This window comes from Neodiprion pinetum, chromosome 1, assembly GCF_021155775.2.
Source record: "Neodiprion pinetum isolate iyNeoPine1 chromosome 1, iyNeoPine1.2, whole genome shotgun sequence".
Taxonomy (NCBI): domain Eukaryota; kingdom Metazoa; phylum Arthropoda; class Insecta; order Hymenoptera; family Diprionidae; genus Neodiprion; species Neodiprion pinetum.
In genome coordinates, this window is record NC_060232.1 from 28297997 (window position 1) to 28325421 (window position 27425).

Genomic DNA, 27425 nt, shown 5'->3' on the forward strand with positions numbered 1-27425 from the left:
CCTTAGCCTTTAATCAACATCCCTTCTGCTAGTCCAAGTACATCGGCATCAAAAGCACCAAAGAGTTCATGGCAGCAATTGGCGTTCGGTGTCGTTGAAACCGAGTCAAGACCTCCCCAGGCGTCATGTGTCAAGCGCTAGCCGCTTGACAGGCCGCAGACAACGGAGCCCCGCTTTTTTGGGTGCGCTGTCAAAATAGATAGCGCTTCGCGGTATTGGAGGGAAAGTTTACCGAGTATTTTACGAGTGGTAGTTTGACGGTGTGGGCGACGAGGCGAGGGGTTAGGGTTGGATGTGACGTCAGGGGTGATTAACATAAGCGTATCGACTTGGCGAGGGTCCTCGTCAAAGGGTGATGACCTTGGGGCAAGGGTGCAGAATGCAGGCAACCCTTTTATGGCGGCACCGGATGACTCTAATATCTAATGTGCTCACATTAGCACGGGGATTGCATTTTAATGAAACCGTGCATGCTCCACTTGGGGTCCTCTTGCGGCTTCACGAAATTTCGCCACGGATACACGGACGCGCCGGTTGGATCGAAGGAAATTCATGACATTGGACGATCGGATGTCGGGAGCGAATTCTCGTGCACTTTTTACTTTTGCGCGCAGTTGACGCGACCGCGAATTGGCGACTTCGCTTTGTGCTCTGCGACCAGTGTTCCCACATGTCCTACAAGGTTTTCCGATGCCATTACCAGTGACACGGTGCAAGCCGGCGATAGAAATCCCGTAATACTAAAGTCTCGGACCAGGCTGCGGTCGACTCGTTCAATGATGTATCGATCACACAGCTGCACCATACGAATTGCAGGAACAACCGCTCAGTTGTAATAAGCAGCTACAAGTAATCTGACGGTAATTAATCTTCCCCCGAGAGCGACGCAAGCCGGCTTATAATAGACGCCGCCGTAGCGCAGGAGGTGAACGAATGCGTTTGATGGAAATAAACGGGAATTACACCCTGTGAAAATGATCTACACCACGGTCGGGTGTGACAACTGTAAAACTATAAGGTGTAGCTGAACTTGATTTCAGGTAGCCGTTTGGTGCGGGTCATCGGACTCTATTTTCGGACGGTGAGAATTCGGGTACAACTTGGATGAGATTTTTCGTTACACATAATAATTTGCAAATAAACTCCCGTCGCCAAGTTCATACAAACCGGTGAAAAGGGAACGTTGATGTCGTTTCTGGTGGGGATATCAGGAACGGGCTTTAGACTGGGAGAGTAGGATGTGTAATGGATGCAGACCAGACCGTGAGTTGGACGGAGATGGCAACTGCATCTCATTCATACTTTTGCATTTGAAAAGTCATTTATGCGCGGGGTAGAAGGAGACCGGTGCATTGCTACGACGCTAAGCAGACGCGGATACGAGAGAGAAGGAGCGGGACCCACAACCAGAGGGTATTATAATAGATATGTTAGCATGCAAACGTTGTCTTTTACGTTCCCTGCCTGCCAGGATAGACGTGTGTTAGTGGTATTCTCGCCTGCAAGGATGTGCCAAGTTGTTTGCGGGCCACGAGATGTTACAGGCCAGGTCTTGCACTTGGAGAGAAGACGCTCGGATTAAATTCAAGTACCCTGACAATTCACTTCTATTCTCATCGGTGTAAAGTTGTAACATACCAATGAAAAAGAAGTCTCTCAAGGTACTTGGAATTCAGAAGGATACATGAAGTCAGCAATGGTGAACTTCTGATCATTTGTTCAAATTGACCTTTATAATCCTTCTCTTCGCTGATCCCAGAAGTATCATCAAATGGACTCGCATCTTGGTACTAATGTAAATATCGGTACAGGGTTTGGCAATAACCATTTCTGACCCAGAGGATGTGATATCTTTCGTGCATCAACTCACGTTCCTTTTTGCGACGTCTTCCGGGTGGTCGGACGTCGCCGTCGACGTGGTCGGCCCTGAGTCCGCAGCGACTGGCTCGCGCGCGGCTCGTCGGCGAGAGGGGCGGGTAAGCGCGGATCTCCGAATAGGGGTGGGGGCGGTGAGGGGTGCACCTACTTACCATACTCCCAGTATACCAAAGTCTCGCTGCCGACGCGCTTGCCACAGATAGTAGTTGCTAGCACGCGGCACTCCGCCGCAGCGCACCGTGTGCTTTCGCTCCGTGTAGTATGCACGATTCCGTGTGTTCCGCGATTTCCACGTGCCAGTTTTTGCCAGGTGGATCGATCCCCCCTCCCCAACTCTCGATCTTTTTATCTCCTTTGCGCTAACTCGCTCTCTCAGAAAACGAAAAACGCAAACTCCCTCTTTTCACGTCTATCAAAAGAACGATTGGGGGTCGTCTTATACCAGTGACCAAGGGTAATGGTGGGGGAAATCTAACCGGAAGTCGCTGGCAAGCGTAAGTGTTGTCAGTTTCGTATGGTGCTAGTTCGCCAGGGTCCCATGGTATCCGGTTCCTCGTGTTCATACGGAGTGGGGGAGAGGCAGACGAGGAGGAGAAGGAGGATGGCGACGTGGTGGGGGTTGGAAGGGAGGGAGGGAGAAAGGGAGGCATGAAGGCGTGTGATGCAACCAATGCATCTGACTCGTTAAAAGTCACGTGGCTTCTAGAAATTTTGAGGATGAACCGAAGAGCGATCGCGGTATCCATCGCTTAGGAAATCCGTCAATTGGTACGTACCCAATTTGAGTCATTTTTACTACGGCAATTTATACAAGCCAGTTCTTTATACAGGGCTCGACAGGCTGGTTGACAGGGTAGACTTTACGAAGTTTGAGAAAAAGGAGACTGAGAGCTAAACGTGTTTTAGCTTCTGTCAAATCAACTGATTTTCATGCAATAGGCATCACAAAGATTCGCAAATAACAGTATAGACCGGCACATTGTCTACTTGTTATCCGTAACGAAGCCTTCTTGTGCGGTGTGGACGATGACTGCAGGGCAAGTGAGCTGAAAGAGAAAAAAATAAATTGTAAACAGTATATGTATGCCCCAAAATTGAATTCGTTTGGTGAATGACGTCTAACAAACCGCAGTTATATCATAAAAAGCAATGCAGCAGAACGTGAATTAATTCTTGTAGCACCCCTCTCGGAAGTGTCTCGAAATTCAATAAAGGCGAATAAGGCCTCGACGCAACCCCCGTTCCCGCCCCTCACCTTCTTCCATCCGCAATCCTCATCCGTATCGCAAGCTCTCTCTTTCTGTCTCTCTATTTCTCTTTCTATTCTATGGGGTGGTCACAGAGCTTGGCTCGGCGGCGTTCCAGAGTTGTAGACGAGCCACGGTGCATATATTAGTCTCTATATTATGGTGGCTGAAGAGGGTCGCCGCGACGCCAAAGACAATTACCCCGCAATAAGCAATTTCTTCTCTTTGTCATCTGACGAGTAGAGTCATTATTTTTCGAACCTCGACATCGGCATCTCGACCCCTTGAAAGACGGTGCAATTTTTCTTAAATATATTGGAGAAGGAGTGACATTAGAGGTCGCGTAATTATCCTTCGGGAACCGTTGGCGGGTCGGGGCTCGCGGTAACCTCTAAGAAAACAATGAGCTTCGAAGAAAAAGACGCGGAGTGGCGCACTACGCAGTCGGGTATTAAGGACGAAAATTTTTGGAAACAGGAATTTCACACCCCGTATTCCTTGAGGAAAATTGAGTAGCAATTTCATCGCGAATGATCAGGATCCAGCAGAAAGTGATTCGCGATGCATAAAAGGCGAGTATTCAGCAGCGCGGATGTGATTCGCTCGATATCGATCGCTACAGACGCATTATAGGTACATACTATGAATAATGCATGCGTCCATGCATGCTTGTGTAGCATATCGGATACAGACGCGTATTCGTATAACAGATCTTTCAGTGTCAACCGAGTGAAATCTAGCACGGCCACGCGTCAGGCCGGATAGCTAGGATGTTTGACGTGACCACCGAGCAGGGAGGGATTGAAGTGACACAACATTGCAATAACTGCAATTACTCAAACGGATAAATATATGTGCGAAGAGAGAACCGTGAGGTTGGCTGAAAAAATTGCATAAATTAATCTAAGAACCTCGTGGTAGCAATTCACTGCTCAGCGAATATTATATATATGTACAGTATATACAAGCAGAGATCAATCTGCAATATTAAACGCTGTCAATGAATATTTTTCTCCATTGTTTCTACACGTGGAAACAATTTTCACCCGAGACAATTTTAATAATTATACTACCAACGTCCGATGAATAGCAAGATATGCACGGATGCTTTCTAGGCTTATCGCACTATTCGCGCAGGAGCTACAGCAAACGTTGTTATTTTCTTCCAAATGGATTTTAATTCATCAAATACCGGCTGGCCGATGATCGTTAATAATATGGTAATCAAACATCCCAGTATGGTGAAATGTATTCCGTTGAAATACGTTCAGCATTAGCGTCTGTCCGAGATCGAAGCTATTAATTACGGGCGTTAAATACTTCTATGTGTTTATAGTCAGAGCCGAATCGAATTAAACGGCAAAGTAGAAAATATTCCAGACTCACTGACAGCAAATGTCGGTTATTTTGCGTCTCTGTTTGCTTTTCTAAGCTTTCGATTCTTGCGCGTCATGTGCCTCTCATACTTGCTCGGATCTACTCAAAGTCGAAGAGGGTTGTTCTCTCGAACTGCAGCGGCTGTCGGAGGGTTATCAATTCGAAACCGAAGCACCATAGGCAGGATCAGGAGACTCAGCCGCCCGGGGCGTCCGGCAAGGCGAGACGAGGCGAGGCGAGGCGCACCCTCCTCACGTACCACTCAGAATTTCGCTTGGTTAACGTTTTTTAACATTTCATTTGACAGCTGTCGCCTGCAATACGTACGGGGTTGGCTGTCTTCCGTGGTTTCAGCCCCGAAAAACCCGCAGGATTTTGATACTGCACCGGGTTTCCGTCTGCGATTGCTATTGACTCTGGGCTTGTTGCCCTTGGGCCTTATTTTCACGGACCTTGTAACCCGAAAAAATAACCGGTGGAAATCTGGAAGTGTAATCGGCCGCAGAGGTGAGAAATCTGCCTGCGGTGGGCCTTGCTGAGAACCATTTTTAACGGCTTAACGGATCTTGTTATCGAGGCCCTGGCGAGATGTTCCCATCAGATGTCAACAAGTTTTAATGGGTACCCAAGAATCGCTTACGAAATAGGACAGAAGTTGACCCAAGACGACACGTGCAGCGCGTCGCGACGCGAGGACGCGATGCGATGCGATGCGATAGACGTTGTGGGACGCCGCGCGTTCGCTTTGAGATAAAAATGGATAGCGCGGTATATAAAAATTGCTAAGAAATCCCATGGCGTTCTAGCCTGAGAACTTTCTCAATTAAAGTCAACAATTAGCGATAGATGTAATAAATAATGACAAAGTATAACAAGCAGCTTGTCTCATCCGCTCTTACGTTTCGCTTGCCGCCGCTACCAGCTCCTCTCGCACTCACCTCTGGAATGCCCGTTAGATGGAATGGACGTGGCGGTTCGATCCGGTGTTACAAGTAGCGGCTAATGGTGTCTCCTTTTTCTTCTCTCCTTATCCCTCTCTGTCGCAACGGTATTTAGCGAGTTCGTGGGCTGCCTAATTAATGCTGGCAAGGACGCGTATTAAACTTCGAGTAATAGATTAGAAAATAGATACGGCCGGAAAAAAAATAAGAGTAATATAAAAAAAGAAAAGAGACACAACCTAACGTTTAACGAAAAAAATAAACTCGACTCGAGGTGCAACTTGAATATTTCGACACTAGCCAGTTTTCCATAGTCTTGGTTAATAAATTAAAAGTCAAGTCCACGTCGGATTCCGCGCATTCGCCTCACAGCTCTATCTTTGTTTTTGTGATGAATACACACCGTGAGAAATGATGTTGAAAACTAAGCTTGGGCAGTCAAACGACCTTTCATAATTCCCAAGAAAGTTTCCTCAAATCCAAGGGATATGATGATTAAACCAGTGAATTAGATTTTCGCAATAGCTATAGCCTCGAGTGAGATTAAAATTGATATTTCTTTACAAGAAATTACTTAATTTTGCAACATAACTTTGCAGTGTTACGGTTTTTACTGTAGATGCCTCGCAGCTGTTGTATAATAGATGGGAATTATGGCCTTCTTTACATCATTTAATCTCTCTTGAAATCCAAGCGCGATGCTATATGCATACACGGCACTAATGAAGTTTTAGTATCTCCGCAAAATAAGGTAAATTTATATTTTAGACAAATAATGATGTGTTACAGATCCAATTAGTATCTTGCGTATGATCACCATGAACTTATCGTATTCTCAATCGAGTGACTGATTAACCGCGTTGAATTATCAAAACCAGTTATCCAACGTATACTTCCTCGTAAATCATTAACCGCGGATAAAAATGCGCCTATGATTCTGCAAGTGATATACAGATATATATATATATATATATATAGATATATATCATACGACTGCGTGTATACTCGACCAATAGCGTTGATACGATTTGTTACTTCGATCTTAGCTCGTGGATTTTTACGGATAGAAAAATCTAGGAGAATGTTGTCTGCGCTGGATAGCGCGCCTAGTTTCCGACGACGGTAGGCATTCCTGTGTCGGACAGTGCGGAGTCTCGATGCGCGTCCTCGAAGGCACCCCGGACAGAAAAAGCAGACGACGTTGTCGTACGTGAGGCCTGCGGGAGTTAGGTACGTGACGATCGATCGTTCGCCGATTTATCGATGGCTGATTCGCGATCGAACGAAACCGGATGCGACGTTACGACCGGCGAAAGACGTTGCCGTGCGATGCGCCGTACGCCTCGAGGGTGCCTGTGCGATATAATACTCATCTCTCGGTATCACGTCGATATCGTCTGATTCGAAAGCTAGTCCTTGGCGATGAAATCACTTCCATAAACATTCAATCACTCGAGTTTGTACTGCGTTAATAATTCCATTGTTTCCGGGCTGCAGTGTTTCTCGCTACTCTGACGTGCGTTACAGGGCCGAAAGCCTTCCGATAGCCACGTCGCTCAAAATCAGCGAGAAATATATCCTTCAGAGGAACTGCAAATCGATACTTTCTATATTAAGCCCAGACAATGCCGTGACGCGCGCGTAATAAACGCAGCATAACCGACTTTGACGCGCGGGATGTGCACCGTCTTATAACGATGACGAATCGCTATCGGAATGCCCAGTAGCCTGTGTCCGTTTGGTTCTGCCTTAACAGTCGATCTTGCCTTTCACGTGCCGGCAATTTCATCCGTGGAACAATTATTTTCGACAGCGATCTCGAAGACGGCTTCGTCCATGTTGCCTTTTCATGCGTTACACACCTACACTTGGAATGGTCCCTGTACCTACGAACATGTAGTCAACTACATACGCTTGGTCGAAGACAGGACCTAAGTATAGTTTACTTTTTAGTGGAATTTAAAATGACGGCCATAAAGAAGCCGGGGGCAAATTAGGCGGCGAGGATCGAGGTTGAGGCCCCTGGGGTGTCCCTTCGGTCCGCGCGAGACGCAAGTATGAGGTACGTAACTGCGTCTATACGCACACAGATTAAACATCCACGTACGTATTTCACCCCCTCGGAGTCTTATACGGTGCAAGTTTGACCCCGCCTGAATTGACGGGATGGTGTTGGATGGTGGTCTGGCGGTAGGTACGCATACGTACGGTGGCGTTGGCTGGGTGTGTACAGACCACGCGAAGTCCATGGGCTGGAATCAATTGCTGCCTCGGGGCATCATTTACATCATAAGCAATCATAATGATCGAATTTTCGGCGAACGACGATGATCCAATGAGTGGAACGAGCCCAATGGGGAGCCAATTGAGAAGCGGGCTCCCACTTACTGACTGAGCTCTATTATAGTTCAGCCCAAAGGCCTTCGCCAACAACCCTCTGCGCTTTTTAGAACCGACAAATTGTCCAGAAAGTGAAAATTGGATCAAATCATCGCGCGGATTATACATATATGTATCCTACGTGTGCTTTTACGGTTCTTATTTCTCATGAAACTATTATACTCGCTCTTTCCATTCTCGGAGTTACTCCTCAAGGCCTCCCGTTACAGGGTACATTTGAAAATTAGGAGCACTTGAACACATTTTTATCACAAGTTGACTAACGAAAACAAAAAACAAAGTGATAAAAGAAGCCACTATGAATGCTTCCACCCGGCACTCGATAGCGAAGGTCCACAAGAACAAATGGTAGTTAACACAACGATGTGCGATAAAAAAGACCAGGTTTCCAAATTTGTATAGCATGGAATTACGTAAATGACCGACACATCTGTACGGTTGATGGAGAAGAGATTGATAAAAAAAACCGTAATTTATAAAAGCTAGACCGAGTTGAAAGTTTCCTAAACGTCCTACAGATTTCACTGAGGGGTCATTAACTTGGTGACGAAATGAATTATTCAAATGTGATTTTCGAATTGGACAAAATTGCACGAAGTCACACCAAATCAAGGGAAGTCCGTGTAAAGATAGAAGTTAATATAGAGACCGTTAATCAGTTAAAACCACTCGCCGTTTATCGCAAGACTTACAAGGGTATTCATGAATTCCAACGCTTGCCGCGCGACTTCTTCAACACTATCATGCAATTTCAAGTCTTATGCAACGATTTCCAACGATTCCAGATATCCCGAATAATTCCTTGTCATTTCAAAGAATATTTCAGCCATTCAAGTTCCTTCGATTTACACTTTAACTTCCAGCAATCAAATGTATGATAGCCTTGGGTGGATGCCCTCTCGATCGTTACAAATTCGAATCTCAATATTTGATATTCTCGGTCAGGATCGCGATCAAGATTTACCATTTAAAACTACCCCCAACCTACGAGATTGATGCACCGCTTATCAATCTGCGGGTAGTTTGGACGACGTTAACAACGAGTTTCCACTCTTACGTTATAAGTTTGCTAAGAACGAAGAAAGGCGGACCGGATGACGGAGGGGCTGGGGGTTCGTGGGGGGGAAAGGAATTCTCTCTCTCGGAGGAGATCGGAGCTCCGAGCTCCGTACCCGTGTTCGTGGGCTGTTGGGAGCTCTCCTCCAGCGCTGCCGGTGTACGCGGGAGCGGGACCGAGCCCATCAGTATGCGGACCGCGGCCCGTGCCGACCCTCCCTCCTCCCCCTCACCCTCGCCCTCGCCGTCCTACATCCCTCTCCGTCCCGCTCCCGAGCGGCCGCTCGTCGCTGTCGCTTCTCGACCCGAAATGTAGGCTGTTTCAGAGAGAGTGTTTCTACCGTAAAGCCGAAACAGTATTGATTGCAGCTCGCCTAGCTCAGCCTCGCCACGCCACGCAACGCCAAGCCGAGTCGAGTCGAGTAGAGCGCTATGCGAAGGCTCCTGTTTATGCCGCGATAGGTCCTCGGGACGATACTCTCCCGTTTTCCGCTCCTTTTCGCGTCCACCTTTAAGGATCAATGTTAGAGGGCCGCAGACCGCGAAAATTACGAGAGCTCGATCAACGCTGATGGTTCTTTGGCCATGGGTCACCTGCGCTTCGTATTGCCAGACGTCGGTACCGCACGTATGAACTTATCACTGTGGTTGAAGCAGAGACTGGAGAAACAGAACTGAATAGACGAGGGAGAAATGAACAAAAAGTACCATCGGTGTACAACGGTCTGGCAGTTAGCCCGGGTGAAATGGGATTTCATTCGATGGTTATACGAATTGAATGAAAACTGTTACATCAACTACTTTATTGCTGAAATTCAACAGCCGGGCAATTGAATCTCGCTTGCGAAATAGTTTCCGATCATACTGCAGGCGAATGTAGAAGAAAGACATTGTTTTTTCGAAACGGGTATAATACACTGGATTTTTCTTTTATTGTTGATTTCGCAATAGATAAGAGACTTCATTTTTGCAGAGTGAACAATGGCGGGCTCTCTACACTGCAGCCGATAAACCCAGCATTAGTTGGCCAAGTTTGTTCGACATTATATTAACGTCTTGAGAAAGTTCCGTACAGGAGGGTGGGGAGGCAAAAGATAAACAGTTTTCAATGCCTGAGAAGTTTAGTACATAATTTGGTATCGCGTCAGCTGTTAATTAAGCCTCTAATTACCGAACGCTCAGCTTTGATTGTTCGGTTGGAATATTTCCAACCCTTAATTTTGTAGCGGGAACTAGAATGTCAAAGTTAAAAACTGGTTACCGCTAATTATAGGATTAGCACAGCCCGCAATTACTCCGGTGAATCTGCGCTCCCATCGTCCTCGACAGGGCAAAATTTCGAATCACAAGACCGTACTAAAGGCGAGTAATGACGTAACAATGACCTAGGAAGGCAGTTCCCGTTCTAGAGACTGTCACCCTACCGACCCATCTGGATTTCCGAGTTCCATCTCGTAAGATGGGGCTCCCTATCGTGCCTTGGCAGATAATTAGGCAGGCAATCTGACCGGGCGGAGCTTCGGAGCATTTATACACCCAGTCCGCAACCCGACAATCTAGGAATCCTGGTGAACCGCCAGCTAGCACCCTCTCCGTAAGGTCCGTTTAATGCCATAAGTACGTTACGGCGGGACAAGATTTACGATATCTAACGAAAATTGAAAATTATGGATACTCACTGAATGTCGGAGTGAGATTCGAAGCTGTTTGCACAGTTTGCGGACATGCGCTCGTACGGAAGCTAGTCCGGTGTACATGGCGGCTCATATCGGGGCGATAGATTTTCCCATGAATTCAGGGAAAAAGATCATAAGGTCACCCGTAACGGCTGAGACTTTGCTGACGTAATGAGGCAGATCGATTGCCAGTTACATTACCATGACAATGAATCACACCCTAGCGAATGGCGGCTGGGGTACGGAGGAGTAACACAATTGGTAGACGGCTGGAATTTGGCAGGAAAACGCGAAAACCGGGGAACCCCAGGGCGCGTGCAGTCAGGAATAGGTTGTAACGTTTGGGGAGGGGAAACGTCGCACCAGTTCCCTTATTAGCGGGAAATGTGATCTATTTGCCCCGTAGACGTATAAAGAATCGGCCCTGCGATATGCGGTGGAGGCCTAGAAGAGGCCGTTATTGGCCAATGGGGACCGTAAGTTAAGTTAGCCTAGGTTGGGCTAGGTTATTCCGGTATACTGCCGCGCGGCTGTACTATAGCTCATAGTTATGTCAAACCCCCTGGGACGCTGATATATCAGTAATTTTTCCTCCATTCCAGATATTGCTTTATTATTTTATACGTTCCGCTATCACCCTGCACATTGAATCGCACTAATTATTCCCGCCTACGGACATGGATCGTGTCGCGGTTGGTGATCATTAACGTATCGACTGAATTACGGATCTTTAAGTCATTAGGAATTGAACATTAATCTAGAAAAATCGGACGTATTCGATTGAATATAAGAAGGTCTGATACAATCGGAATAAATTTAAAAGTTCTTAGATTTACCTGCTCTTTTGCCAAAAACTTAATACTCATTCCTCACACCCTTTGAACTCTTTTCAACCTGAGTAACTCATTGACTATTCAAAGCTCGTGCTGAGTCGAAATTATTTTGAAACGACGTAAGATCAGAATAAAACAATGATGGCCGTATATAATCGGCTCGTATTGCCTACCGGACAACGGGCCGCAGATTCACCGCTGGTGAATTTGTCCTCAGGTCGAATTTGCGAGGAATTTTGGTTCGCGGGACGTGTCGGCGTATTCGAACACCTCGAGGCGTCTTGTAAGCGGCAGATGCAGGCATGAGGTATGTTATACAGGCATGTCCGGGGGGTCCAAGCGAGACGGAGAAGCGGAGCCGAAGCGGTGTCTCCATCTCGGGAGTGTTCCGCAGAGCTGACATTCCGATGCCATGGAGGGTGGTGCGAATCGAGAATAAATTAGCCATCTTAATTTGCGTACAATCATCAACGTCGACGAGGCCCACCTTATAATTTCACCGGCTGAAACTTATTGACACAGTTTCCATCGGTAGAAATTGTACGTTTCGCAACTGGGCGACAGCCGTTGTCCTGATCCTGATCAATAATCACACCTAATCGGCATCTAGAATTAATGGAAAGACAATTATCGCTGACATTGTGCGAACGCGCCGTATCCAGTCACCCTGGCTAAGCCTCCTCAGATCCGCAGCGATGACCTTATTACAGAACGATGACCCCCACGACTGTGTCAGCCACAGTTATTGAGCAGTGTTCACACAAGCCATGCGAGCCAGGTGGATACGTTATACGTACGTGCAGGCATACCGCGGCTACGGCTCGGATGTGCCCCCAACGGATGAACGGCGATGTCACCGTGGGTGCGAGCGTCGGTGTCGGGAGTGGCGTCGCCGCGGCCTCCATCCGAAGGTACGTGTCCCATTGTCGGTTTTGGTATTGTACAGTCGGGCCCCCACCCACCCGAGTATTGTTTAGCTACCCGCGAGTCGGTTCTCCGCAGGTCTCGTCGAGCATGCAGCAGGGGCCCGATGCAGTGACTCACGGCATCGGCTTCCGCCGCCCGGATTGCGCTCCGAATCGAGCCGGTTCCGACGCCTCTTAGTTGCTTTGGATTTCCCGGGCGTCACTCGATGAATAATAATCGAAAAACGGCGTCGCGGAAGCCTGCAACCGGTCTCCAGACACCCGCTGGGCGCTCCGACGCCTGCACCAAGTAACCTTCAGGGCCGGGACAGGATCGGCTCAATCAAGGCCTGCACGAGCAGCGTTCTAATCGCAGGTTTCCGTCCACGCTTGTCCACTGGGCTATAAAACCGTTTTCGAAAATCCATACCAGGCGCCGAAGCTGACGCACACCCGTAGCCGCTTGTAGAGATAGGCTCTTCTGCCAGAACGAAACACAATGGCGTGTTCTAGGAGAGACGCATCGGGCTGAGAGAATCAGGGAGAGAGCAAGAGAGGGTCAGGGGTGGGTGGGTGGGTGGGTGGGTAGAGCTTGCGTCGGTCCTTGCCCCGAGTACGTGCTCGGGGTGTGAAAGCTTTCATCGCACTGAGAGCGACCGTCGACTAGTCGGTCGCTCGGTCGGTCGGTTGGTCGGTCGGTCGGTTTCGGATTCAGCCAGAAGACCACGGGATCGACTCTTGGGCGGCGAAGGGCAGAGGAGGGCGTCGAGGAGGGTGGCGAGCCGCGGGACAACGCCACCGAGGAAACAGCAAGGTCTTAAGCGATCGATCGTGCAACGAAAAGTGGTACTTTTCACCGAAATGTCGCCCATCGCCAATGTTAATGCCTGCACCGTGCGTCCTGAGACAATGCAACCGTGTAACATCACGCTTCGCTGTTATAGGTGGGCATTGAGTAGCCTTGGCCACGTTCAAGGTCAGTGGTTTTTCCCGATGGTGTTAAATACGCATCGGAGTCGGAGAGTCGAGGAATATTTTGGACTTGAAAAACGAGTAACCGTTCCATCGGCATTGCGGTTGGTAGGGAAAGGCAATGCCAGTGGTTTCAGACCACCGGTTCAAGGCTCGTTTCATGATAGTCCCCGTGATTCTCTCCCCGTGTCACTGCGTGGTTTCCCCACGTCACCTATATCGCCTGCACACCGCTGCACCGCGTTGTGTGCAGTGGTTTCTGAACAAATTTGATGCTCATCTGTTCACACGTCTGTCATTATGAGACACCCCTCGTTGTTGGCGTTGGTGGTCCGGTTTGCATCACGGAAGAGATAGCATCTAAATAGAGATCAGCGATTCTTTGAGCATATAATTTGGTTTTCGATGCGGGGATAGCTGCCGCTCGATCGAATGACCCTGTAACAGTACCCTGAATGGGACCGAACTTCAGCCCCGCCCGGATGTTGGAACTTTGATCTTAGATAACGGCTGCTTCGATTCACTATCAAAAGACCATTTCAACAACAGCCTGTAGAAGTTGCTCACGTCGATCTCTTTCTCGTCCAGGGTGTGAGTTTTTAGGTGTGAACTTTGTCAGGTTCTCGATAAGACAGCTGAGCTATCGGATTGTGAGTTAATCATCCTTCGCGACTCTAAGTAGCTCGCGATTAATTTCCGAAACCGGATTAGAAAGAAGCAGGTCTGACAGGATCCGTCGGAAGTGACAAATGTCTAAAACGCCTAAGGCTGACCATCCAGCGTGTTGCCCCCTTCCCGCCTCCTGAAAGACGCGGGCTCGTTGCAGCACAGAGTACCAGCCGACCCGGGCATAAGTGCTCCAAGTGCCCTTCAACGGTTGATGTGCTTAGGCAAATGCAAAGCCCGAACAAGGGCACCGGTCGGCCAGAGGGGCGTGTGATGTATTTGTAAAAAGGTGTCGGGTTGGAACTAAGGAGGCCTCCGGTCGCTCGAACCCATGCCCCGAGGGAATCAGGGTGGGAACAGATAAAAGAGAATTGTATAAAATAGGCTACGAGGGGGGTGATGCTAGGGGGTGGCGGGCGATGCCCGTGGGGCACGGCGAGAGGCGCGGGAGGCGGCTGCTAACGCCATTTTGAAACGAGCGTCGCTCTGATCTGTCAAATTTCATTTCACGCGTCTATGCGCTGCGCCAATGCCTCGCGGAGCTTTGACGCCGCGACGCCTCGACGGGGTGCAGATAAGGATCCACCGACAGCCAACACCTACCCTCCGTTATGTGAGACCAGATTGCGATCTTCGTGCTGGTCGAGATCAGGGTCAGGCACGACCTTTGCCCCCGTGGGTCAGTAGGCCCTCTTCATCGTCGCAGCGTTTGTATAGAACGAAAGATTTAAGAAGAAAGCACGAGATCTAAAGTAGACATGGCATTTTCTATTTTCTAAAACCCGCCGACAGTTGTGACAATTGTGTAGCAAATTATTTTCGAAGATCGGTAGTTATCACTCTCACATCTATCATTTTAAGAATTGCGCGAATAATGTCCCGTGGACATTTTCAGAGGAAGGTCTAAGTGCTGTGGGTGAGAGAGTAGGTACCGAAGAACGAAACGCTGAGACATAAAATTGAAAAGTTTGACGTAGGAAGGTTTATGGGAGTTTTAAAAGGCAGTAAAGTCAGGCGTTATGCCTTCCGTGAGTCGTTATATTTTCTTCTCCCTTCTTCGCGCGTTTTCTTCAACTTTCATCGCAAACCTCCCTCACCGCCCGGCCGTTTCTCGCTATTCCACCGGCGAGTATCCACCGTCAAGTGCGTTTTTGTTTCCTGGGTCGTTGCCGGTACGTTTGTCGCTCCACTGAGCTCCGGTTTCTCGGCTTTTACGATCCCTCCTTTTACCTCCATCTCTATCCCCGTTTCATCCAACGTTTTCCGCACCGTCGTCGACCTGCATATTCAGATTCCACCTACGTCTGCGTAACGCTGCGGCTACCCCGTGGATACCGCAATTCACCGGAATATTTGCCAGCGAAAAAGGACCCCGAGCATCAAAACAGCCCGCAGACATTCCACCGCAGGAATCGTAGCGAATCGCGTTTCGTCTCGGTCGTGTTTTCGGGTTTCACCGAAGGAGGAATTGAGACAGCCCTGCGCATGGCCTGCGCGTAAGGGGTTAGTAATGAAGCGAGTTCGGTAATGAAGCCAACCCCTAGTTGAACAAGTCATCGCCTGCTTCGGATATATTTTATTGCACCACTGGTCTGGTTTATTATCGCCCACCCCGGATGGGAAGATCAACCCTTCCTCACGCCCTCCGCCACCCCGCGGGCCTCGGGCACCCGGTCGTCGGCAACCACGCGGCGACGCCTTCCCCGTCTGACAGTGGCGCTCAACGAGGCGTCGCGGCGAGCACGAGTTCACCCCGAAATGAAAGGGTTGCGCTTCGGTTCCCCGCTGTAAATATTACCCTAATTTCTCCACCCTGCTGTAGAAATCCGGTAAGGGGTTCGGAATCGAATTTACGCGATTCAAGCGCGCAACCCTAAACATTATCTTCTTTCTTCTACGGCGATGTCGCACGTCGCGGCTTTGTTTAACGATCGAACCCGACCAATTTCCCCCACGAGTTACGCAACAGACGTGATTCCTTTGTCCTTACGCATTGCGTTATTCGCCCAGTTTCAGAAACGAAAGTGTTCAAACAAAAACCACATTTCACTCTTGGAGATGGACCATTCTAAAATAATTCGCCACCTAAATTCTTGAATTCTTGCAGATCGGATTGAGAACCGATGCCTTTTAACGCGGTTGGATTAAAACTATAATGCACCCTAATCCAGCAATATCTCATCCTGTCTTGTGGGATTCGTCGCTCAGGCACAACCATCCCTATTTAGCGGAACTCTCTCAATATCTCTCTCGTTATATGAATAGCTATAATATGCAGATACCTACATATTATCATACATACGTACCGGGGGTGTATATACATACATTATCGTAGTCACACCGTGCCCAACTGGGAGTGAAAGTGGCCACTTGGAGTTCCCGACTGACAGTCGAATCTTTCCTCGTCCGTTCAGGCCCGGATATCTGAGATCAGATAGGCGACTACGTCGTCTTTTCCCGGGGTCAAAGAAGTGCTGAACCACCCGAATGTCCGAATAAGAGTAATTCCCATCCCATCACCCGGAACCGGGCAAAGTGTCGCCAGTGTATGATCCCTGATGGACCCGTAAAGATTTTGATCTGGAGCTGATAGACTCCGAGCAAGCTAATAACGGGTCGAGGTTGATGCCGGATTTTGCGGATACCGTGCATGTGTGTAGGCCGGAAGTGACACTCGGTCGTGGTATTCCTTGAAGGAGCGGCACCACCGTGTATTGCTGCGTCTTATAGTCATCGGCATCTGTTCCAGATGGAATTACGAGCCAAGTTCGCCTTGCTAAGATAATGCTTCGTTCGCGCTTCCCTGGAAGTGACTGGCTCGAGATGCTGGGTGACAAGGGGGGCAAGGGGAGCCGGGAATACTTGGTGAGTGAGGCTGGAACGGGGTGGAGCGATGCGGGTGGAGAAGAGAGCCGAAGAGCCCTGTGTATGATGGGTGAGGTTCTAGACTCCGGCTCCAGTTGCCATCGGGGTGGTTCTTGCAAGCGATATAAGCTCTCTCTTCCCTCCCCTTCGCCTCTTCTCTCGTCTCCTCCTTCTCCTCTCTGCTCTGCTCTTCTCTTCCCTTCCCTCCCCTTCCCTGCCCCTGCGCCACCAGAACACCACCCCACTGGAGCACCCACTATCACCCACAGATAGTGGTTCAGTGCTATGGGGTGTCGCGAGCTCATACATATTCAGCAGATGCATCACCCGACCTCGGCTACGTACTGGAAAATTATTGACCACGCCGACCGTGGCTCGGAAGCCCTTCAACTTGGACCAAAGTCCTCCCGCCGCTGGGTAAACTCAAATTACGGACCCGTTTTCGAGTCCGATTGATGTTTAGGCGTTTTATCAAAACTGAAAGTGGATTCGGGAATTTGATGCTTTATTGGAGTCGTCGACCGTACACCATGCGTGCTTGCGGGCTTCACGCCATTTCCAGTAGCGAAGCGTATTTTTGTTTCTTGTCCAGTTTGCCATGAGCAACGTACACAATTTCGAATATAAAGTTGATAGATGTCATTCTCTCATATTCACTGTATCAAAACACTTTCTGTCAAGCTGATAATTCATTAGCATATTTGCAGCATACAATTTCATCCAAAATATACTGAATGATGTGAAATTTTCTAACGGAAACTTGGGCAGCGAAACCTAGTTTTAATACCAATAAAAAGAATTTCTGAAGATGAACGCAATTTATTCTAGTATCATATTTCAATTGCATGAATTATGGATAGGGTTCAGAAACAAAAAACATGTGCAGTATATTAGACGCCGGCCATCTGAATTCTGTTTTGTTACTTTCGGCGTCTAAGGACGTGATGAGCTTTGGTTTAAATGAGTTCATGATAATGACGAGCGTAAGTAAACGGTAATGGAGGAACAAGTGGAGTTCTCAAATGGTTTTTAAATAAAATTTAAGAGTTTTGAAATAGTACTAATTGCAGGCTACCCCGGGGGAGGGGAGGAAAGGAAAAATCTCGGAGAAAAAGAAACCAAATCAAAAAATTACGACCATCAAGTTAATCTCAAAGATTATAGGTCCGACAGGGTATTTCTTCTAATGAGGAATTAAGTGGTGCCTGGCACATCGAACTTAACGAGTACTCGGCTACTTTTTGGCTTAATTATCAGAGATTATCCTGGCATTTATATGCGAGATCTTGAAGGGACGTGTCGCGCACGACTGTTTCGGTATCTTAAACTATAATTGGACTACCGAGGACCAATACGATTGTATTAACATAATTATCTTAGCCACGGGATGACACGAAATTAATATAAATATGCGGCCGTAGAGGACGGTCTGGTCAGACAAACGCCAGACTGAGCCCGCTGGCCAGCTATAGCTTGTCCCGCATAACTTAGCATAAATAATAAATAATATTGTGAACACGTGCCAGAGTTGTAACGTGCGTCGATTTAACGCGGGTTATCAACACTCTGAATTCCGATTCTCAGTTTGATGCATTCCCTTGACTGTATGCTAGTACTCTAGCCGAGCGCTGTACAGAAGAATAATTCCGTCCGAGTTCCCGCAAACGACGGCGTAAATAATCATCGTAAAGTAATTAACTGTCAACCAGTTTCCGGCTTACTGTTCGAAGCGGCCGCACTTCGACGGCTGACGATTCGTCCAATAACCACTGTAAAATTTTCAAGATTTTTAAACCCTAATGGAACCGCGTCGTGGCTTCCTAACTAAAAATCGAATACTCACCTCAATGTTTCTTCCAGTAAAATTTTAAAATGCATGCTTGCATCACCATTGAATATCGACGTATTTACCATAAATTGATGACTGATACCTAATTTGAAACCACCTAGCTTCAGGATCCGCAATGACGTTTGTAATTTTTCGCACCAACATTTTCTTTGCTCATTTCAAAGGTTCGGCTCGCAGCCCCGGAGCCTTGGTACAGCGTCAGGACTGGGCCGGTAAATGTCCTTCCGAGGCTTAAAAGATGCTAATCTGACGTGGATACTGGGAACGGTTGGGCTGCGTGTCCTGGACCCATCCCATTCGCCACCCAGTCTGTAGACGGTTCCGAGTCCTAATACCTTTTATCGCGAATTAAGATGTTGTCAGGGTGTGGTAGGTACGTTCCGAGAGCAACGAGGCTGGTAAGGGTGTGCTCACACGGAGAAGATCCTCCACCCGATTGGTCCAACTTGAAATAAATCCGCCAAATTTATCGCTGTCACGCGAAGCGTTTACTCCGGGTACGCGCAGTGTAAGAGATCCGGGTGAAAACGTGAAATCCCTCTTGCGGACAATACGGTGACGGCATTGTGGCAAAAACCATGGTGCGATCCCACAAACGGCGCGATGGTTTGAACGGCATCCTTTACGGGTTTTTTTTCTCCTTTCTGGTTCAAAGCTTACCTCCGTCCAACTGTTTCAATAGAGTAAACGGCGGAAGAAAAGTGATAATACGGTGCATTAAATGTGTACGATCTTCCTGATTACATCCGCGTATTGGAGGGAAATCGAGGATCTTTTTTCAAAAGCTCAAGCAGCATTAAGCGTACCCTTACGATTGTGATGTGGTGAATAATATTATACCAGGGGTTGAACCGGAGCTCGTGAGCGAGTTTTAAAACGTCGAGCATCGGTTCCTTGGTTACAGTGGGTCCTGGTGGGGCTTGGGTCGGCAATTAAGAGAGGGAGACGAGCAAGTCGATCAATGCATATTGGTAGCGAGTTGGCGCCCGGAATTATTGTATCGAAAAAGTTGAATGAGTATGAAAAGGTGGCGGATGAAGCGGGATTGCAGGGAATCAGTCAGAGTGGGGAGTGAGCAGCGCAGCCTCGCCGTCGAGAGTGGTCCAATGTTCAGGAGCAGGAGCAGCAGCAGCAGTCGGCGTATCCGCTTGAAATATGCCGCCGTAGTCGCGCACGTTGTGAGTTAGTTTAATATGCAAATGGCGCAGATAACCTGAGCGTCCGTGGCCAACGCCAAGTCGTGATTCCACTTCCAGTAGCCGTGTCCCGGAGACCCGATCCAGGTTTCTGGGGAGGGACGAGGACTGGCGAGTGAATTGAGAGATAAGACTGGCCCACGCTCCCCGTACTCCTCCCCGCCCCCCTTTCACGAGGAACCAGCAGGGCCCTTAAGGGAATCAGGGACGCAGGTACCACGAGGTAATATCCGAACACTCGTGATTGGTATCACCGGTCCTTCAAAGATTCCCGCAATTGTTTTCACGGGGAAATAAGGTACGACGCGCGGAACCATTTATCGGATGATGCGGACGGTTCAGACTTCCTGGATCCAAAAATGGATTGCATCGCTTTCTCTCCCGGCTGGGGATTGGCACCCCGTCGATAAATACATCCCTGAGAGGTTAATCTCGTAATGGTCTCCAAAGATGGTAGCGTGTAACGCGGAGTTGCATCCCATCCCTCTCGAGTCCGTTCCTCTCGTCCCCCGCAAAGCGTGATCAACGGTTTGCTAGGTGGTGGTGTGAATCGAGGCTGCAGCCGCCAGCCTTGGTAGGACGACTCATCGGCGCTCCTCTCGCTTTCCTCTCTCTTTCTGGCCAAAGTACCGTCGCCTAGCTCCCGCGATGTAGCGTGGCTTGTACGTGGGGCGGGGGTCGGGGGTGGAACCAGAGGAGGCCTGGTATAGCTGAGGTAGGTAAGGTAGGTAAGCGCTTCATTAGGCCGCGCGAGCTCCCTAATTACACACGGCCTCATTAGCAGCTTCCACTCTCGTTCCGAACTCCTCTACCCTCTAAAACCTCTATACGGTTCCCGAGCTATCCGCTACTCGACGCGAAGGGGAATACCGCCGGAGGTGGGGGTGGTGGTGGAGGTGGAGGTGAAGGTGGGACTGAGGGCAAAGGAGAAGCTCAGAGGCTCGACGAACCACAACGGTATACATTCCTTCACCGCCGAGACTCGGGCAACGACAACTATACGCATCTGTCTGCCTGGCTGTCTGTACGACTCTATGCTACCCGACCCAACCGCCAAATGGCGTCGGGGCCCTCCAAGGGTTCAACCATCGCGTAGACGAAATGAATTATCTTGCTGTTTCACCACCTCTAACGTTGCGACAACGATCCCATTAGCAGGGTCGAGAATGGTGCTGCACCTTTCGCCGTTCACCCATTAATTCCACCAACTTGAATATTATTCAGCGGGATATTTTTCACCATTAAGTATTTTCGACTGTTATTATTATCATACCTTTCAAACCTAGTGTTGTCGCGAGTCATGGGGGATTAGCTCGGTGTCGATTCTGACATGTGGGTGGCCAGTTTCTCCTCGTAATCGGGTATAGCTGCTTATAGCTGGCGTCGTTTCCCCGGTGCCCAGCCTTCGTGTTTCCGGGGGCTTGACCTCGGGCCGGGGATTAGTGTCCCTTTGTCACGTGACAAATGATTCAGATTTTCGAATAACTGTACACGTACATGTTCATTTCGATAACTGCTCCGTCTGAGTAGGTATATGTCGCTATCGCCAGAGCCGGCGCGGTTATCGTTGGGACTATCGAAGTGAACTCTAAATTCAAACGCAACGTTTATAGTGTTCATAAACATTTCGAAAGATTCGATAAGAATCTTAGTTAGAACCGCTGCTGCCATTACCCCGAATAGTTTTATTTCGTTTAATTTACTAACGTGTATATGATCCACGTGCCGATCGGCGATATCGCGATAGTAATAATTTCTCTATCTTTAGTGGCTAGAACGCGCCGAATTAAGTCCATGCTGCTGTAAAGCGACTCACATTCTAACGTGAACGGCAGGATCAAGTTTCGGGCCAACCGAATTCGCGGTGCGTCGCGGCGTTTATCACGACGCTGGTGTTAAGTCCCGGAATGGCGCGTCGCGAGGCTCCTGCCAGCGAGGGTAGCGGAAGGGTGTGCAGTGAGCCTAGCGGGGCAATTCGTATTAATTAACCCTCTCAACACCTCCATCTAAATATTAAGCGCAGCAAACAGAGTTAGACCCTCGCTCTTGTAAGTGTGTTAGGCGACTCTGCCGAGCAGAATCCTTCGTCCGCTGGCCGAGTTGGGGCGCGATTCACGGATGCGGGGACGGGATTCCATCGGTGCGGTTCTCGATGCGCTGCTCGTTGTTTATGCATTTAAAACGCCACCCTATCCGCGCTCAACCCTTTCCTCGACGAGTGCCATGGTCGTTTCCCTAGTCCAAGGGCAATACGACAGACCGTGCAGGTCGTTGGAAGCAAATCGGTCCCCAGGCGCTACGGCCTCAAGCTAAGAGAATTTTAATAACTGTTTGATATCTCGTCACGGGTATATAAGGTATTATGCATAAGCTCCGAAATATCGCAGACGAATCGGAAATTTCATTTTCAAAGATCGATAGCTGCATCCTTGGACGGCAATTAGGCTCCGCTGGGGATGAAAGCAGAATGCGGAATGTGCAGGTGAATGCGATCGCTGGTCGAATCATCCGGAAGTAATTCGAGAGGTTGGGGAACGCGAAGAAAATATCCGTACGGGTCGCAGCGAGGAACGCACCGCTTCACGGTTTAAGCTCATCCAAGACGCGCAGACCTTGCTGTTCGAACAGAAGTTTATATTATAGACATATATATATATATACATATATATATATATATAATACATATATACATGCAAGAGGGGAGCTGCAGAAGAAAGCCAAAGGAAGCAGGCAAGAACTCGAATACGTGGAACCGATCGCTTTGTCTCTCGGGCAAGAATCGGCGAGTATATACCTACTGCCGTTGCAGAGATCGCACGAGCGATGCTCCTGCCTGTTTATTGGTCTTGGTAGAGTCCCCTGCAGCTCTCGAAGGCATACCAAAGCCCCCTGCTTTCGATCGAACAACTTGCATTAATAGCTCAGCTCCGAAAACACATTGTCTTCATTTACGATGTGATTCGATCGCGAAGGGTTCCGAAGTGATCCGCATCCCCGCTGATTGCGAATTCTCCCGCAATCAGGCACTCACCACTCGATCAATGAGTAGGTGACGTACTCTTGAGTCGAGACTCCAAATTCCAGCTCATGATGAATGACCAGAAATTTCGCGTCTCCGGGACGTCGGTAAAGGTCGACAACCGCGATCACTCAGTCCACGTTGACGAAGGACGGTATGTAGATATGCGGTAGTCGGGGAAACTGATTAATCGGGAATTTTCCAAATCCGTGTTGCCCGTCGGCCTGACCGTACCCGGTGTATAACCACGGGTTTGCGGACGCCGCGTGGATCAGCGGTGAACAATGTTTCGCGTTAATGAAATACGGCGTTGATCTTGTTTGATTTGATGAGGCATCGGTGTAGCCTGCATCGGCAACGGGTGCTGGTGTCGACCACCCTCAAGCGCGGACGGTTTTTGTCTGGCATTAATTGGAAGCATACGACCACTATAAAACGGGGCGGTCAGCGCGCGCGGATGGGGTGAATGGGGGAGGAGGCGGCAGCCACCCACGAGCACGAGGAACAGAGCCGATGAAATAAACTCCGATGCGGCGGCGGAGAACGACAAAAACTCGTCTCCGAAGAGGCTCGCATCAATCGTTCGCTGCCCGTCGTAACCAGCGACTGTCTTCTCGTCGACGGTGAGTCCGCTCCTCGAGTCAGCCTTCAATATTACGTGGAAAACGCCAGCGTTGTCTGGTGAGCACCGCTGGGAGGATCAGACGTTGGCATGTACCCGCATCAGTGGACACAGGAACAATGAGTGTCACTCGGTTGCGTACCCGGTAGAAGACAAGGGAACTTCGCGTACATGCTTGAGAGACAGTCGTCCGGCGAATCCGCGCGTCATTAAATCCGCGCTAATTTGATAGAGATGAAAAAGAGCTGCTCTATCCGTGTAACGCGCCTTCTAGGCGAAGTGGTGGAAAAAGCACCGGAAGCTGCGACGCACCCCCGACAACCCGAGGTTTAGTCTGCTCTAATCTGGATACTACAGCGGGAGAATGTTCTCACTGAATCGTATATAGAGAGCCGTACGGGGTGGCTGTCTAAATACACTTTAAAGATTTTAAAAGGTAATGGCGGCAGGCTTTGCCCAGATTTGCATGTCACGGGCGCGCATCATATATCTGGATTTAGCACACACTACGGTGTTCTTCGTGCCGAGGGGGGCCGCTGCTACGGGTGGGTTTCACGCCCCTCGCAACGCGCGCGGCTTCGACGTGGTGTGGTGCGCGGATCAGCGGAAGATCCTTCCTCGACGACATCAGCCCAGGGTGCAGAGTGCAGAGGGCGAGGTACATTAACACCGTGGGATTACCCAATCAACTCGGATCAGAGATTTAGCGATCGGTTCGACGGCGAGATGCGTGCAGAACCGGCTGGAACACATCGCCCCGGCAAAAGCGCCGATGTGTCTGCGAAAGAAAAATGGAAATGCAGATCGAAAAAAATGCCCACGGCACCGCCGAGAGTAGCGGTAAGGAAGGGTTGGGCCGCCGCTAGGGAGGCAGGTGGATAAGGCGGGGGTGGGACGCCGACGGAGGGAGCCGCAAGACAATGGGGGCATTGTGGTAGATGCTGCAGTGGGTCGGCAGCGTCGTTTCGGCATATTGACAGACTAATGATCACGCTGAACAAAGGCTGGACTGTCGCGTGGTCACGTGGTCACGTGATGGACCGTTTCCGCTTAAGCACTGCCAGTCCAGCGCCAACTGTATTCAACCCCATCCGTAGGACGGAGGCCATGAAACCGTCCGCTGACATCAATCAACCAGAAAGTGCCCACCAGTCAACCGGTCAACCAGGTGAAACCAGCGAACGCCGCGTTATTTCACTCGGAATTCTGTCGGGGCTCCTTGTAAAAAAGCCTCCCCCTTAAAAGTTACCGATCGCGGTTCTGGTACCAGCGAGCGAGCGCTGATCCATTCCCCGTGACGTTGAAATTAAAGGTGTTACTAACTTTCAAGGAATGAATTTCCATCGTCAGCAGTGTCGATACCGTATAATTATATTCAACGGATAAAAATAAAACAGAGAATAATTAGATTAAATACAAGTTGGAGGCGAAAATAATCGAGGTAAGAAAAATGAGCGGCTCATCGTTAGCAAAAAGTGCAGCCGATATTTTGCAGACGTATATATATATGTACGTAGAATAAAAGAGCCGACAAGTGACCGTTCGTACTCTCTGTAAGTAAACTGATTCGTAAGCGTGGAGTCCGAGAAACAATGGTCGGCGACACAATGGGGACCAAGTTGCCGGTCTGACCTGTGACCCGCGCGCGCCGCATTGCGCATTCGCTCGATCGCCGCGTTCGCCGCTCGCCCGTTTCTTCGATTGTGTGCTAATGTTATCCGCTACCGTTTCGGACCCCACCAAGTATCTCTGTGAGCTCCCATCGGACCCCGAGCAAACAAACACACGTCAAAGCGTACTTTACGCGTCTGGGTGCTGCGGGGAGCCGAATTATACATATTTCCACCGTTCCCTCCGCATCCCGGAATGAATTCTCATTCTTTGGCTTCAGTCCGATTCGCCACCTTGACATTTGGCGTCTGTCAGAAATATCGCGGTCGCCGCTCCGCCTAAAGTAATATACCGCTCAAGCCAGCTGTTCTCGTGTTTCAGACACTGCCAGAGCTCGTCACTACTGATCGACCCGGTGACTTGGACCGAATTGTGCGGAGAAGAAAAAAACACCGATCCACTGACATTTGGTGGAAATTAATATTGGAGGAGTGGCAGCTGACCATTGCGTCCAATGCTGGCTTCATCAATTCGTAATACGGAAAAAAGACTAGGCAATATCTCAGGGCAGGATTGGATTAGTTCAGAGAGTTCTCTTACCAAAGTAGATCGGTGAACCATTACCGTAATTACTTGAGCGAAAGGTGTCGCCATTTCTCTTTATCCCTTTCCCTCCATTCGGTTAAAGCAGGCAACTGCAGGTTGAACACGACGGCGATCTTCGGGATTTTGATAATTCTTCTCTCGTATGCTGTTTCTGTATTCCGTAAAGTCGATTGGGGTGCCTCGACGAGTTATCGGCCACTTCGCGGAGAAAGCAGATTTCTCTACTCACCCGAGCCGAGGAGCGAAGAGACGGGGGCGGAAGGAGCGGCTAATCGTCGGGTGAATCGCCTTCCGCCTTCCGGCTCGGCCAAGGTCGCAAGATCGCACTCTCGCCGCGTAACAAAGAGTAGGTATAACACCGCGTGCAGTCGTCTATCTGCGGCGGGGGGGAGGGGGGGGGGGGGGGGGGGGCGTAGACCAACAAAGCCGCCGCTTCCGCGATGGCCTTGCACCCGCAAATTTGTGAAACTTTCTCCGTTTCCCCGCAGGGCGAGAGGAGGGCGAAACGGAGTACGGAGTCGGGTAGGCGAGGGCAGAGCGAAGGTCAGTGTCTGCTTAAAAGCGCCAGGATCGGACGGTGGCGGGGCCGAAGCACCGCGAAGAGGGGCTCTTGCTATGCGGGCTGCGCACTGCGACGTACGTGCGCTGCCTGACGGCCGACTGTTCAAAGTCTGCACGCTCGCTCTCTGCTTTCCCCGAGTAGGTACTCTGCACGGCGCGGCGTGCTGCATGCGCTCCGTGTGACATCGGCCGATTCGAAGACGGATGATCTTCGGGAAGTTGTTATGACGCTCCGCGTCATTTTCGGAATTTTAACTGCGAGGTCGCACGTCGTCGTCCATTCTGCGCTTCCTGGTAGAACGCAAGAGAAAAGTTTCTATTACCGCAGTCTTGGAATCAATCGAGTCTAGTCGGAAATCGCTGGTATTGGAGTGGTCGATCCATTTTTCTTGGTTTGCAGTAATGAGAGCGATACGTTACAGTTCTGGTTTTGCAGATCGCTGAATGTCGGTATGAGTTTGGGGATGTTTTTCGGAGAGAGATTGCAGTGACTCTGCCGCAGCGAAGATCATAGGGAAAAGCTGGGCCTCGGATTATACGGCATGACACTAATTGAACCGAAACAAAAGTCTACCACCGCACCCATTGCGCCGGCTTCCAACGCGGCAGATCGAGGCTATTAATACTGTGCAGTGGTCAGTAGCGGCAGTCAAGCCGGCCTCCCAGAGCGTCTCACCAGTTTCTGACTACGGCTGTTTCTCATTCTGATCCTCTTCGTGTTGCGTCGTAAGTTAAGTACCTTTAAATCGGTACTTATTATACCCCGCTCGTAAACTCACCTTCGGAAAACACAGACCGAGTGACTCTGAATGCTTCGGTATAAGGGAACGCCACAAACCACAGGTTGCGCAACTTTGTTGATGCCCGTTTCTCCTCTTCTTACCGCTAAACCTTATAACATACCTGAACAGCGTCCAGGCTACAGTTATAAGAGATACCATGATGGAATTTTATTCCGACCGTACAAGTTTGACTTTCCAAAATTTGTACGTTTTTTTTTTCAAGTTCAAGAATGTACAATTTGAAGAAATACCTGATGACGGCTCGCATTGTGCGTACCGGTAACTTAAATCAATTTGAAAATAGAAATTGAATAAACCAGTGAAAGCTGAACGATATGGAAAGTTTCCAAATTTGGATTTCGC

The 27425-nt window shown here is 49.2% G+C and overlaps 1 long non-coding RNA gene across 2 annotated transcripts in view; it reads right to left on the reverse strand.

Annotated features, from left to right (window-relative positions):
* LOC124224624 (uncharacterized) overlaps positions 1–27425 on the reverse strand; it is a 155378-nt gene that overhangs the window by 11331 nt on the left and 116622 nt on the right. The window contains exon 5 of one of the 2 annotated variants that reach the window (XR_006884906.1): positions 2819–2924. The exons of the other annotated variant lie outside the window; for it this stretch is intronic. This is a non-coding gene — a long non-coding RNA (uncharacterized lncRNA). Of the gene's footprint in view, positions 1–2818; positions 2925–27425 lie in introns of those variants that run through there. 2 annotated transcript variants of the gene reach the window in all.